We start from the raw sequence: 17,329 nt of genomic DNA, 5'->3' as shown, positions 1-17,329 counted from the left end.
GTAATTTTAGTTTGATGATGTAATGAAGTTGTATTTTGTGTACCTTTCTTTGTATGAAATGTAAGTTTATTTATTAGGATTTTGTTTTTTTAATGAATATCATGACCATCATTTGAGATATATTTTGTAATATATAGTTTATTTTGTTGGATTAGGTGTCTAAGCCCATAACTATTATTGGTATGTATTCGACCCGAGAGTAGCATGGTCCATTTGGGTTGCATATCATCAGGACAATTTGTTAGGATGGACTTTTGAGAGAAGGTTATTTATGGTTTATTAATATATTATAAGTTATAATATATTAATATGAAATCATATGTTATAATTAGTATTGATCAAGAATTAATTTGGAATTAATTTAGTGGTCAAAAGAGACTAATTAAATCTATGGGGACTAATTATGGTAATTAGTTATATTTATATGTGTTGGGCTTATGATCCATGTTGGACCAAGTTTATGTATGGATACATAAAGAGTTGGGCCACATGAACCATGGATCATAAAACCCATGGATATGGGTTTGGGTTATACCCATGACTCTTAGAATTCAACACATAAAATACATATGTTATGACCTAAAAACCGCCACCCTTAGTGTGTGTGCATGTTCTTGGAGTTCATGAAGGTTTTAGAGTGCATGGAGATTCTCTCTCAAGTCCTACCTTTGTCCTTGATGTGTTGTGACTTCATTTGAGGCTTCCACACTATTGGGGCTAAGTTCTTAAGGTCAAATACATCAAGACTTCCAGCCACACAAAAAGGTATGTTATAATATCTAGTATTTTATGTAGTTTGTATGACAATTGCATGCTAGCTATAGGTTCAATACCTTGGAAACCATTTGCATGTATAATTAGTGAAAACATAGATCCAAGGTATTTAAGGTTGTATGTGCACCATAGGATGTTGTATTATACCAAAAACCCAACAGTGGTATCAGAGCCAAGGCTTGTTTTCATGTTATACTTGCTGAAATGGCTGAAAAATCGAAAATTTTAGCTGTCTGAGCACTGGACTCGCCGAGTCCACTGATGAACTCGCCGAGTCCATGAAGAAATTCATCCAACTCGTCGAGTTGGTTCATGCACTCGACGAGTAGGACCCCCTGACAGCATATTTTCGACTTTTAAGGCTGGAATTGGACTAGAAACATTACCCTAAGCTGTTTTTTGTCTTGTAGACCTGTTTTTGATGTGGTAATGTTCATGCTAAACCAATTTCAAAGATAATTTTCAATAGATTCATGTTTTGTATTAGTTTAATTGTTAGGCTAAATTCATGAAAAAGTTTGACTTGAATTATCTTGTTCTTATGAGTTAGTTTAGATTAATAGAAAAGTTATATGATAATTTGTTTTCAATCCATATTAATCTTAAAGTTGCTCATGAAATGTGTTTTTGTAACTTGTCCTCAAGTTATATGAAAAGTCACATTTATGATTTTTAAAAACTCATAAGATTTCCATAAGTTAGGAAAAATGAAGAGTCTTATTTTCTTAAATGATTTTAAAGTCTTCCATAACTTGTCCTCAAGTTATGGAACTTGAAGAGTTTATCCATTAAACTACTTTAAACTCATAGGTTATGAAAATGAAGAGTTTTTTTTTCCTTAAATGTTTTTTAAAGTCTTCCATAACTTTTCCTCAAGTTATGGAACTTGAAGAGTTTTTATTAAAACTACTTTAAATTCATAAGTTATGGAATTGAAAAGTGTTTGAATTGTTCAAAACTTGCCTTCAAGTTTTGGAATTTGTAAAGTTTCCCCCCATGAATACTTTAGTTCCAAGTTAAACCCTTAGAATTTTAATAGTTTAAAATTCAACCCTTATACTATTATAATATTATAGGTTTAATATTTATATATATGTATAAGAGTAAAAGTCAGTCTTACCGTTAGTAGGCCTCATTCACGAAGCCGGTCTATGAGGGGGGTATAAGGTTACTGCCTATAAAATGGCAGTTTAATGGGTGTCCACTCTCACCCACCGCTTCCTTGACTGGTGGAGGGTCGTTAGCCTAACGGGTTTGACAAGACTATAATTCTCCCTTCATTAAAAGTATTAATGATAAATACTAAGTAACTAAACACTTATAAATTCCCAATCTTAGTTACTTCGGAAAATGTGAATTTGGTGCTAACCCATGAAATTTACACTTTGTACCTTACCAAGTCGTTAGTGGAGCGTGTGTGGTTAACCGACACACTAACATGGACTAGTAAGAGTGGCGAAGGGTAACTTAATGTTTATTATAGATCGGTGGAGCGTGTGTGGTTAACCGGCACATCGATTAGGTGATAATATTAAGGGTACCAAGTGAATTTGCATGGTTATTCACACCTTGTTTTGTGATCCTCGGCATCCCAGTCACAAAATTTGAGAGGGCACAATCGAGATTGAAACATGCCATTGAAAAGTTCAATGAATCTCAAAAGATCTAGGAGTTTTCAAAACCAATTAAAACCTAATAAATTATTTCGTTTTTCATGGTGGAAATTGGTGAATCGTCATTCGCCTACCTTCAAATATTTTATAGCTTGGATTACGGCATCCCTCTTCCAAGTTGTAAAATATTGTGTTGGGTCCTAGCCTTAATATTTCATATTGGGTGTTATATTAAGGACTTAAAAATCAACTAACTTGAATATCTCCCATTGTAGATGTCTACTTTAGACATCTATGATCTTCCCAAATCTCTTGGAATTTCACTTCCTCCACCCCCTCCAATTATTCTCCCTAACCCACAAGTTCAAGGTCACTCAAGCCCTATTGGCAAGCAAGGTCTATGTGTGATCACATCTTGGAGATGAAGTCACGTATTGACAAGCCGGGAGAGTTGGGTGTCAAAGTCTTGAGAAAGTTGGATGTTCAATCACTTTCTAAGTCATATAGTGAGTTCCTTTGGGACTACTATGTGACAGACCATGACTTGACCCTTAATGATCTTACCTATTTGCTTGGTGCTGCTGAGTCAGCAATGATTTTGAGCACTGGTAAAAGCAAATTTGATTAGAAGATCGACTTCCCAAACCTTCTATTGCCAAAGGAAGGGGCATTGGTTGCGAAGCTGCCAAATTGACCTGAAAGGTCATTAGGATGGTAAAGTCAATAAGTTTGACTTTACTTCAGGAAAAGTCCATTGTCTAACTCTATTAAGTTCCTATTTGGAGATTCTTATTACATGATGTGAGTAGATCACATTTTGATGTTTTAAGAATCAAAGTGAAGAGGAAGCTTAAAGGAAGAATTTTGAGCTGTTACTTAAAGAATTGTGATAGATTGCTTAGAAATACATAACAACATAGTTTTTCACATGCATTTGCATTGCAAGGATAAGTTTTTCCGCAAAGTTTTAAAATAAAAGCAAATTTTTTATTTTATTTATTTTAAAATATCCTTACAGTGGCATTTGTGAGAAATTGTTGTTTATATGTTTCCATTGATAGCAATATTGGAAAATGGATTTGATTCTCTCAACTGTGGTAGTGTCATAATTTACCAAATAAGGAAAGATTCTCATCACCCAAGTTTCAGTTGGGTAGAAACTTAGAATCATGCAAGTTGTATGATGAATGAGAATTTTCATCTTTAGAAAATTAAGACTAATTCCTTGTTTACATGTATATGTGAGTCAAGTGAAGGACTAAGGGATCGAGTACACATTCTTGTGCATTGGTCAAGTCCACCACAAAGATCGATAAGACTATTCGTCATGATTACTAAGGTTTAGTAAATATGATTATACTTGCAAGGTTAAGTATAATTCTGAAACATTGCAAAAGTTTCAATGTATGGCAGAACGAATGAGAAGAATCAAATAAGGCAGAAAGATAAAAGTTTCTCAATCTGAAAGGATGGGAGAGTACTTGAGTATCTTGTTTTATGATTATCTTAGTGATTATGAAACCATATCACAATTGTTTCTCTAAGGACATCTTAGTGCATTTGTTTGGCTAAGAAGAGAAATTGTGGATTGTTGAAATGGTAAAAATAAAAAAGATGAATCATACTTCGTTCCATAACAAGTCTTAGAGTGATACTCCAAGATTGTAACTCGAGTGACATATCTTAAGGAAGGTTTGTAACACTTGTCAAGTGTAAGAGTAAAATGTGTCTCTACTCTTGTACATTTGAAATTGGTAAGTTGTGATGTTTTGGGTTAAACAGAGACCAACTAAGGCCAATTATGTGAAGTGTTAGTCTTGATAAGAATCTGCACTGACCCTTGATATGAAATGGTTCTTGACAAGAGAGTCTTATATGTCAAGAGGACAGTGGGAGTCTTAAAGTTCTTGAAAGTTCCAAGAACTAATCAAGAATAAAAACCTGAAGTTCTTCACTAGCACACGACTTGAGGTTTATAACCTATCGTGTTGACATTTCTGTGCCTATTCCAGTTAAAGTTGGCTTTGCATAGGAGTTCTGAGAGTTCTCAATTGGTTGCATAACAACTTGGAAGCAATGGCAGGCCCTTGTGCTGCCAGTTGGCAAGAAATTAAGATTGCACAAGTTCAATCCATATGAGTTTGGATTTGTCACTAACCTTGTCTTGTGATTATGGTTTTGACAAATTCACATGGATAGGAACTCATTCACCATAAAATCTAAGTGTCATAAGGTTTCTCTCCGATTCATGAAAATGATGGTGAAGAAACGCTTTCACTAAGTAGATTTTAAGTAGATAGCAAATGTGTTATTTGCATTCTCAAAGTCGTTAGTGGAGCGTGTGTGGTTAACCGGCACACTAACATGGGCTAGTGAGAAATGGAAATGGTCTAACCAATTAAGACTATGATTACGGCATCCCTTTTCATAGTTCTGAAAAAATTTTAGACACTCATATGAGTTATATAAGGAAAGGTGTATGATTTTGATAAAGATTTATCGAAGCATTTTGTATCAGAAGTCTGAACTTTGGTAAGAAAGTCAATAAAGTATTGATTTCTAGAAGTCCAACTGATTTCTGGATACATGTCAAAGCTAGTGGGAGCATAAGTGTTATGCTAATAATTATCATGTAAGTGGGAGCATGATCATTATATATTAAGTGTTAATTATAGAAAACAAAAGGGAAAAGTTGTTTTGCTATAATTAAGGGAGAGGAAATTATACTTCACTTCAATTCTAAAAGCTTAGATTGATATTTTAATCATCTTTAGTCAAGCATATATATACGAATTTTATGTTGGAATGGCCAAACATAAGGAAATTCTATATATATTGCGTTTTCAAAATTCGATTACGATTACGGCATCACTCTTCATAGTCAAATTTTGAAAACATGACAAATAAAAAAATCTTGTAGCAAAAGACTGTCTATGATCACGTCTTTATGTGAGACATCATGAATCGTGTCCCATATGCTTCGGATATAGGATCGATTTCATGTGCTATAATATTCATCCTTTCTAAATTTTCCAAATGCTCAGGGCATTAAGAAGGGAAAAGTCTAGAATTGGATATGACTAAAATGATTAAGCAATTGTCGAGGACAATCTAAGGTTTAAAAAAGATTGGTTGCTCACGGACAATTGGAAGTATATTGTTAATTCTGGTAGGACCATATTAACATATTCTGAAAAGAGGTAACTCTTGTTCAGAAGTGATAGTCAAAATGGGAATCTGGAAAGGTTTCCATAGGTGGAAGTTGTTCTTCAAATCTGTGTAAGATTAGAAAACTTAATGCAAGAAGGATGTTCAAAGGAATGTACTTTTAATGTGAGACTTCATTTCCATGGAATTGATCTCCATTGGAATACTCTGTAATGTCTGTTGACAAGTCTTTGTGACTTTGTGCATAGTCATTACGAGAGGATCAATGCATATAAGTTTAGAATCTAACAGATTTCGTTAAATGGTAGGAATTTGGAATTCTTATATTTGCGATAAAGATTTGGGATTGTGAAATGAGCATCATTGGAATCATGTTCAATTGATCTATTTCACAAAGTAAAGATCATAGATAAACATAGTGTGCATATTTGGTGTATGGCATGACTAGTGTTTAGAAAACATCGTTTACATGCTTGGAGCATGGGACAACTATTGTTTTAATTCAAGTATAAAGTTGATTATTTGAAACATTATACAATGAATAATGAGTAATCAATATGGTGTTTAAATAAAAGGTGTTTTATTTACTCTCAAAGGTGCTTGGGACCATAGAGTGATTAGTATTATTCTTGTGTTTCACTTTGCATGTTTTGACTTCCAGAATAGCTAGGTTATTCTTCCCGAATGGCTAAGTTACTCAAACCATCCAGAGTCGATAATACGTTGGAAGTAGGTATTAAGGCAAGACTGTCATGAATCGGGTTTGTAGATGTCCAAGGTAGTGGACATAGTAAGAGTTACTACAACATTCATGAGTACTCCTGGAATAGGGATTCGAGTATTGGATTCAACCCACGCTCATTTGAATCACTTCATGGATTTTATCACGAGTGATCATGAGACGATAATATCTTATATTCTTCAAACCTAGAGATATGACTTGTTGCCTATGAGTTGGTCATACATTGATTGCACGTAAACGCATTTGGTAACTCGATGTTATAAAACGTGCCTTTGTGTATGATTCAACAAGTAGTAGAACAAGCATATGAGTCGAAGTTTATCCATTACTTTTACCCTTAAAGGGATAAAAGCGATATATGTGGGCCCCTCGATGATTTGGTGATGACAAACGTAAGTGCTCGGCCGGGCCTGGACTGATTTGATTTGTTCAGTTAGTCAGTCGTCATAAATCGGAAATCGGGAAACAACAAATGGACAGAGAGAATGATTATAATCCATGTCTCAGTCCATATGATATCTAGAATGGAGGAATATATGATCCCTTATCTAATGGATGTGTCATTGATTTGTTCAGAGTTCGACAACGGCTTTGAGAGCTACAATTGCTAGTCGGGTCTTGGAGTCATACGCAATAATAGTTTTCAAATTATCCAAGTGGGAGACTATTGGATTAGGTGTCTAAGCCCATAATTATTATTGGTATGTATTCGAACCGAGAGTAGCATGGTCCATTTGGGTTGCATATCATCAGGACAATTTGTTAGGATGGACTTTTGAGAGAAGGTTATTTATGGTTTATTAATATATTATAAGTTATAATATATTAATATGAAATCATATGTTTTAATTAGTATTGATCAATAATTAATTTGGAATTAATTTAGTGGTCAAAAGAGACTAATTAAATCTATGGGGACTAATTATGGTAATTAGTTATATTTATATGTGTTGGGCTTATGATCCATGTTGGACCAAGTTTATGTATGGATACATAAAGAGTTGGGCCACATGAACCATGGATCATAAAACCCATGGATATGGGTTTGGGTTATACCCATGACTCTTAGAATTCAACACATATAAATACATATGTTATGACCTAAAAACTGACACCCTTAGTGTGTGTGCATGTTCTTGGAGTTCATGAAGGTTTTAGAGTGCATGGAGATTCTCTCTCAAGTCCTACCTTTGTCCTTGATGTGTTGTGACTTCATTTGAGGCTTCCACACTATTGGGGCTAAGTTCTTAAGGCCAAATACATCAAGACTTCAGCCACACAAAAGGTATGTTACAATATCTAGTATTTTATGTAGTTTGTATGACAATTGCATGCTAGCTATAGGTTCAATACCTTGGAAACCATTTGCATGTATAATTAGTGAAAACATAGATCCAAGGTATTTAGGGTTGTATGTGCACCATAGGATGTTGTATTATACCAAAAACCCAACATATTTAACTACATAATTATGACTATATACTCTCTTGATTTTTACACATGTCAATAAATATAAATAAAATTAAGAACGCGTCTTCTCATCCATATACCACAAATTAGTTATCAATCCCCAACAACTTCTGATAAATAATTAATAACTATTAATGCATTCTTTGTTCCTACACACACAATATATATATATATATATATATATATATATATATATATATATATATATATATATATATATATATATATATATATATCATTGGAATCATGTTCAATTGATCTATTTCACAAAGTAAAGATCATAGATAAACATAGTGTGCATATTTGGTGTATGGCATGACTAGTGTTTAGAAAACATCGTTTACATGCTTGGAGCATGGGACAACTATTGTTTTAATTCAAGTATAAAGTTGATTATTTGAATAAAGTTGATTATTTGAAACATTATACAATGAATAATGAGTAATCAATATGGTGTTTAAATAAAAGGTGTTTTATTTACTCTCAAAGGTGCTTGGGACCATAGAGTGATTAGTATTATTCTTGTGTTTCACTTTGCATGTTTTGACTTCCAGAATAGCTAGGTTATTCTTCCCGAATGGCTAAGTTACTCAAACCATCCAGAGTCGATAATACGTTGGAAGTAGGTATTAAGGCAAGATTGTCATGAATCGGGTTTGTAGATGTCCAAGGTAGTGGACATAGTAAGAGTTACTACAACATTCATGAGTACTCCTGGAATAGGGATTCGAGTATTGGATTCAACCCACGCTCATTTGAATCACTTCATGGATTTTATCACGAGTGATCATGAGACGATAATATCTTATATTCTTCAAACCTAGAGATATGACTTGTTGCCTATGAGTTGGTCATACATTGATTGCACGTAAACGCATTTGGTAACTCGATGTTATAAAACGTGCCTTTGTGTATGATTCAACAAGTAGTAGAACAAGCATATGAGTCGAAGTTTATCCATTACTTTTACCCTTAAAGGGATAAAAGCGATATATGTGGGCCCCTCGATGATTTGGTGATGACAAACGTAAGTGCTCGGCCGGGCCTGGACTGATTTGATTTGTTCAGTTAGTCAGTCGTCATAAATCGGAAATCGGGAAACAACAAATGGACAGAGAGAATGATTATAATCCATGTCTCAGTCCATATGATATCTAGAATGGAGGAATATATGATCCCTTATCTAATGGATGTGTCATTGATTTGTTCAGAGTTCGACAACGGCTTTGAGAGCTACAATTGCTAGTCGGGTCTTGGAGTCATACGCAATAATAGTTTTCGAATTATCCAAGTGGGAGACTATTGGATTAGGTGTCTAAGCCCATAATTATTATTGGTATGTATTCGAACCGAGAGTAGCATGGTCCATTTGGGTTGCATATCATCAGGACAATTTGTTAGGATGGACTTTTGAGAGAAGGTTATTTATGGTTTATTAATATATTATAAGTTATAATATATTAATATGAAATCATATGTTTTAATTAGTATTGATCAATAATTAATTTGGAATTAATTTAGTGGTCAAAAGAGACTAATTAAATCTATGGGGACTAATTATGGTAATTAGTTATATTTATATGTGTTGGGCTTATGATCCATGTTGGACCAAGTTTATGTATGGATACATAAAGAGTTGGGCCACATGAACCATGGATCATAAAACCCATGGATATGGGTTTGGGTTATACCCATGACTCTTAGAATTCAACACATATAAATACATATGTTATGACCTAAAAACCGACACCCTTAGTGTGTGTGCATGTTCTTGGAGTTCATGAAGGTTTTAGAGTGCATGGAGATTCTCTCTCAATTCCTACCTTTGTCCTTGATGTGTTGTGACTTCATTTGAGGCTTCCACACTATTGGGGCTAAGTTCTTAAGGCCAAATACATCAAGACTTCAGCCACACAAAAGGTATGTTACAATATCTAGTATTTTATGTAGTTTGTATGACAATTGCATGCTAGCTATAGGTTCAATACCTTGGAAACCATTTGCATGTATAATTAGTGAAAACATAGATCCAAGGTATTTAGGGTTGTATGTGCACCATAGGATGTTGTATTATACCAAAAACCCAACATATTTAACTACATAATTATGACTATATACTCTCTTGATTTTTACACATGTCAATAAATATAAATAAAATTAAGAACGCGTCTTCTCATCCATATACCACAAATTAGTTATCAATCCCCAACAACTTCTGATAAATAATTAATAACTATTAATGCATTCTTTGTTCCTACACACACAATATATATATATATATATATATATATATATATATATATCATTGGAATCATGTTCAATTGATCTATTTCACAAAGTAAAGATCATAGATAAACATAGTGTGCATATTTGGTGTATGGCATGACTAGTGTTTAGAAAACATCGTTTACATGCTTGGAGCATGGGACAACTATTGTTTTAATTCAAGTATAAAGTTGATTATTTGAAACATTATACAATGAATAATGAGTAATCAATATGGTGTTTAAATAAAAGGTGTTTTATTTACTCTCAAAGGTGCTTGGGACCATAGAGTGATTAGTATTATTCTTGTGTTTCACTTTGCATGTTTTGACTTCCAGAATAGCTAGGTTATTCTTCCCGAATGGCTAAGTTACTCAAACCATCCAGAGTCGATAATACGTTGGAAGTAGGTATTAAGGCAAGATTGTCATGAATCGGGTTTGTAGATGTCCAAGGTAGTGGACATAGTAAGAGTTACTACAACATTCATGAGTACTCCTGGAATAGGGATTCGAGTATTGGATTCAACCCACGCTCATTTGAATCACTTCATGGATTTTATCACGAGTGATCATGAGACGATAATATCTTATATTCTTCAAACCTAGAGATATGACTTGTTGCCTATGAGTTGGTCATACATTGATTGCACGTAAACGCATTTGGTAACTCGATGTTATAAAACGTGCCTTTGTGTATGATTCAACAAGTAGTAGAACAAGCATATGAGTCGAAGTTTATCCATTACTTTTACCCTTAAAGGGATAAAAGCGATATATGTGGGCCCCTCGATGATTTGGTGATGACAAACGTAAGTGCTCGGCCGGGCCTGGACTGATTTGATTTGTTCAGTTAGTCAGTCGTCATAAATCGGAAATCGGGAAACAACAAATGGACAGAGAGAATGATTATAATCCATGTCTCAGTCCATATGATATCTAGAATGGAGGAATATATGATCCCTTATCTAATGGATGTGTCATTGATTTGTTCAGAGTTCGACAACGGCTTTGAGAGCTACAATTGCTAGTCGGGTCTTGGAGTCATACGCAATAATAGTTTTCGAATTATCCAAGTGGGAGACTATTGGATTAGGTGTCTAAGCCCATAATTATTATTGGTATGTATTCGAACCGAGAGTAGCATGGTCCATTTGGGTTGCATATCATCAGGACAATTTGTTAGGATGGACTTTTGAGAGAAGGTTATTTATGGTTTATTAATATATTATAAGTTATAATATATTAATATGAAATCATATGTTTTAATTAGTATTGATCAATAATTAATTTGGAATTAATTTAGTGGTCAAAAGAGACTAATTAAATCTATGGGGACTAATTATGGTAATTAGTTATATTTATATGTGTTGGGCTTATGATCCATGTTGGACCAAGTTTATGTATGGATACATAAAGAGTTGGGCCACATGAACCATGGATCATAAAACCCATGGATATGGGTTTGGGTTATACCCATGACTCTTAGAATTCAACACATATAAATACATATGTTATGACCTAAAAACCGACACCCTTAGTGTGTGTGCATGTTCTTGGAGTTCATGAAGGTTTTAGAGTGCATGGAGATTCTCTCTCAATTCCTACCTTTGTCCTTGATGTGTTGTGACTTCATTTGAGGCTTCCACACTATTGGGGCTAAGTTCTTAAGGCCAAATACATCAAGACTTCAGCCACACAAAAGGTATGTTACAATATCTAGTATTTTATGTAGTTTGTATGACAATTGCATGCTAGCTATAGGTTCAATACCTTGGAAACCATTTGCATGTATAATTAGTGAAAACATAGATCCAAGGTATTTAGGGTTGTATGTGCACCATAGGATGTTGTATTATACCAAAAACCCAACATATTTAACTACATAATTATGACTATATACTCTCTTGATTTTTACACATGTCAATAAATATAAATAAAATTAAGAACGCGTCTTCTCATCCATATACCACAAATTAGTTATCAATCCCCAACAACTTCTGATAAATAATTAATAACTATTAATGCATTCTTTGTTCCTACACACACAATATATATATATATATATATATATATATATATATATATATATATATATATATATATATATATATATATCATTGGAATCATGTTCAATTGATCTATTTCACAAAGTAAAGATCATAGATAAACATAGTGTGCATATTTGGTGTATGGCATGACTAGTGTTTAGAAAACATCGTTTACATGCTTGGAGCATGGGACAACTATTGTTTTAATTCAAGTATAAAGTTGATTATTTGAAACATTATACAATGAATAATGAGTAATCAATATGGTGTTTAAATAAAAGGTGTTTTATTTACTCTCAAAGGTGCTTGGGACCATAGAGTGATTAGTATTATTCTTGTGTTTCACTTTGCATGTTTTGACTTCCAGAATAGCTAGGTTATTCTTCCCGAATGGCTAAGTTACTCAAACCATCCAGAGTCGATAATACGTTGGAAGTAGGTATTAAGGCAAGATTGTCATGAATCGGGTTTGTAGATGTCCAAGGTAGTGGACATAGTAAGAGTTACTACAACATTCATGAGTACTCCTGGAATAGGGATTCGAGTATTGGATTCAACCCACGCTCATTTGAATCACTTCATGGATTTTATCACGAGTGATCATGAGACGATAATATCTTATATTCTTCAAACCTAGAGATATGACTTGTTGCCTATGAGTTGGTCATACATTGATTGCACGTAAACGCATTTGGTAACTCGATGTTATAAAACGTGCCTTTGTGTATGATTCAACAAGTAGTAGAACAAGCATATGAGTCGAAGTTTATCCATTACTTTTACCCTTAAAGGGATAAAAGCGATATATGTGGGCCCCTCGATGATTTGGTGATGACAAACGTAAGTGCTCGGCCGGGCCTGGACTGATTTGATTTGTTCAGTTAGTCAGTCGTCATAAATCGGAAATCGGGAAACAACAAATGGACAGAGAGAATGATTATAATCCATGTCTCAGTCCATATGATATCTAGAATGGAGGAATATATGATCCCTTATCTAATGGATGTGTCATTGATTTGTTCAGAGTTCGACAACGGCTTTGAGAGCTACAATTGCTAGTCGGGTCTTGGAGTCATACGCAATAATAGTTTTCGAATTATCCAAGTGGGAGACTATTGGATTAGGTGTCTAAGCCCATAATTATTATTGGTATGTATTCGAACCGAGAGTAGCATGGTCCATTTGGGTTGCATATCATCAGGACAATTTGTTAGGATGGACTTTTGAGAGAAGGTTATTTATGGTTTATTAATATATTATAAGTTATAATATATTAATATGAAATCATATGTTTTAATTAGTATTGATCAATAATTAATTTGGAATTAATTTAGTGGTCAAAAGAGACTAATTAAATCTATGGGGACTAATTATGGTAATTAGTTATATTTATATGTGTTGGGCTTATGATCCATGTTGGACCAAGTTTATGTATGGATACATAAAGAGTTGGGCCACATGAACCATGGATCATAAAACCCATGGATATGGGTTTGGGTTATACCCATGACTCTTAGAATTCAACACATATAAATACATATGTTATGACCTAAAAACCGACACCCTTAGTGTGTGTGCATGTTCTTGGAGTTCATGAAGGTTTTAGAGTGCATGGAGATTCTCTCTCAATTCCTACCTTTGTCCTTGATGTGTTGTGACTTCATTTGAGGCTTCCACACTATTGGGGCTAAGTTCTTAAGGCCAAATACATCAAGACTTCAGCCACACAAAAGGTATGTTACAATATCTAGTATTTTATGTAGTTTGTATGACAATTGCATGCTAGCTATAGGTTCAATACCTTGGAAACCATTTGCATGTATAATTAGTGAAAACATAGATCCAAGGTATTTAGGGTTGTATGTGCACCATAGGATGTTGTATTATACCAAAAACCCAACATATTTAACTACATAATTATGACTATATACTCTCTTGATTTTTACACATGTCAATAAATATAAATAAAATTAAGAACGCGTCTTCTCATCCATATACCACAAATTAGTTATCAATCCCCAACAACTTCTGATAAATAATTAATAACTATTAATGCATTCTTTGTTCCTACACACACAATATATATATATATATATATATATATATATATATATATATATATATATATATATATATATATATATATATATATATATATATATATATCATTGGAATCATGTTCAATTGATCTATTTCACAAAGTAAAGATCATAGATAAACATAGTGTGCATATTTGGTGTATGGCATGACTAGTGTTTAGAAAACATCGTTTACATGCTTGGAGCATGGGACAACTATTGTTTTAATTCAAGTATAAAGTTGATTATTTGAAACATTATACAATGAATAATGAGTAATCAATATGGTGTTTAAATAAAAGGTGTTTTATTTACTCTCAAAGGTGCTTGGGACCATAGAGTGATTAGTATTATTCTTGTGTTTCACTTTGCATGTTTTGACTTCCAGAATAGCTAGGTTATTCTTCCCGAATGGCTAAGTTACTCAAACCATCCAGAGTCGATAATACGTTGGAAGTAGGTATTAAGGAAAGATTGTCATGAATCGGGTTTGTAGATGTCCAAGGTAGTGGACATAGTAAGAGTTACTACAACATTCATGAGTACTCCTGGAATAGGGATTCGAGTATTGGATTCAACCCACGCTCATTTGAATCACTTCATGGATTTTATCACGAGTGATCATGAGACGATAATATCTTATATTCTTCAAACCTAGAGATATGACTTGTTGCCTATGAGTTGGTCATACATTGATTGCACGTAAACGCATTTGGTAACTCGATGTTATAAAACGTGCCTTTGTGTATGATTCAACAAGTAGTAGAACAAGCATATGAGTCGAAGTTTATCCATTACTTTTACCCTTAAAGGGATAAAAGCGATATATGTGGGCCCCTCGATGATTTGGTGATGACAAACGTAAGTGCTCGGCCGGGCCTGGACTGATTTGATTTGTTCAGTTAGTCAGTCGTCATAAATCGGAAATTGGGAAACAACAAATGGACAGAGAGAATGATTATAATCCATGTCTCAGTCCATATGATATCTAGAATGGAGGAATATATGATCCCTTATCTAATGGATGTGTCATTGATTTGTTCAGAGTTCGACAACGGCTTTGAGAGCTACAATTGCTAGTCGGGTCTTGGAGTCATACGCAATAATAGTTTTCGAATTATCCAAGTGGGAGACTATTGGATTAGGTGTCTAAGCCCATAATTATTATTGGTATGTATTCGAACCGAGAGTAGCATGGTCCATTTGGGTTGCATATCATCAGGACAATTTGTTAGGATGGACTTTTGAGAGAAGGTTATTTATGGTTTATTAATATATTATAAGTTATAATATATTAATATGAAATCATATGTTTTAATTAGTATTGATCAATAATTAATTTGGAATTAATTTAGTGGTCAAAAGAGACTAATTAAATCTATGGGGACTAATTATGGTAATTAGTTATATTTATATGTGTTGGGCTTATGATCCATGTTGGACCAAGTTTATGTATGGATACATAAAGAGTTGGGCCACATGAACCATGGATCATAAAACCCATGGATATGGGTTTGGGTTATACCCATGACTCTTAGAATTCAACACATATAAATACATATGTTATGACCTAAAAACCGACACCCTTAGTGTGTGTGCATGTTCTTGGAGTTCATGAAGGTTTTAGAGTGCATGGAGATTCTCTCTCAAGTCCTACCTTTGTCCTTGATGTGTTGTGACTTCATTTGAGGCTTCCACACTATTGGGGCTAAGTTCTTAAGGCCAAATACATCAAGACTTCAGCCACACAAAAGGTATGTTACAATATCTAGTATTTTATGTAGTTTGTATGACAATTGCATGCTAGCTATAGGTTCAATACCTTGGAAACCATTTGCATGTATAATTAGTGAAAACATAGATCCAAGGTATTTAGGGTTGTATGTGCACCATAGGATGTTGTATTATACCAAAAACCCAACATATTTAACTACATAATTATGACTATATACTCTCTTGATTTTTACACATGTCAATAAATATAAATAAAATTAAGAACGCGTCTTCTCATCCATATACCACAAATTAGTTATCAATCCCCAACAACTTCTGATAAATAATTAATAACTATTAATGCATTCTTTGTTCCTACACACACAATATATATATATATATATATATATATATATATATATATATATATATATATATATATATATATATATATATATATATATATATGGCCTATAACTTAAGTTTTCTATGAAGATCGAAGTCCCATCAAAGGGATACGGATATGAAGATCGACACAACAAGTATTCAGATAGACCCACTAAAGGGATGCATATATGAAACTACCACTACGAATGGATGCAATGTCAGAATTGGTCTCATGTACCAATTTGTAAAGTTTAATGAAGCGACGACATCGTGTCAATTTTGGTGTGGTGGTTGAGTATGGATCTTTACGAATAATTTTTTGTTTTTTTAATGTTATGATTTTTACATCTATAGCCCTTCAACAAGCCATGATTTATACCAACATGCATATGACTATGGGCTCTTTTAATTTGACTAAAATGTGATTCACTTACCCCATCTTAAAATATGACGTTATTGTATACATTCATGGGGCTAGTCAAAGTGGTGGTTTCAAATTTGGGTATGTAGATATATCGTATGTCGATGTACTAGTTTTAGTTTGATGATGTAATGAAGATGTATTTTGTGTACATTTTTTAGTATGAAATGTAATTTTATTTATCAAGATTTTGTTTTCTTAATGAATATCATGACCATCTTTTGAGATATATTTTATCCATCAGTCGTTGTTATGTAGATTGGAAATTTATTAAAATTTTGGGTCTTAAATGTTAAAAACAGAACTTTGCAGTTCTTCTTTAAATGGACTTATTAACATATTCGCAAGTCCTTTTCAAATGACTTTTTGTTAACGGGGTAAAAGTGAGTTTCAAAAAGTCACAAATTTCTTGACAAAAATATTAATTATAATTAATAATATTTTATTTCTAAAAAAATTAAAAATAAAGGAATAGATTAAAAAAATATGTAAAAAAAAATATGAAAAAATTGATAAATAAGAATAATAAAATAAAGAGAAAGTGAAAATAAAAATATAGATAATATACGAAAGGATATAAAACTCTCTAAACCACAAAGATGTAGGATAAACAAGGGTTGCAAATTACTGCGAGCGTTCGCACCAATT

The sequence above is a fragment of the Lactuca virosa genome, chromosome 8, assembly GCF_052849685.1.
Source record: "Lactuca virosa cultivar CGN04683 chromosome 8, Lactuca_virosa_CGN04683_v6, whole genome shotgun sequence".
Classification (NCBI taxonomy): Eukaryota; Viridiplantae; Streptophyta; class Magnoliopsida; order Asterales; family Asteraceae; genus Lactuca; species Lactuca virosa.
This window is presented reverse-complemented; position numbering follows the sequence as displayed.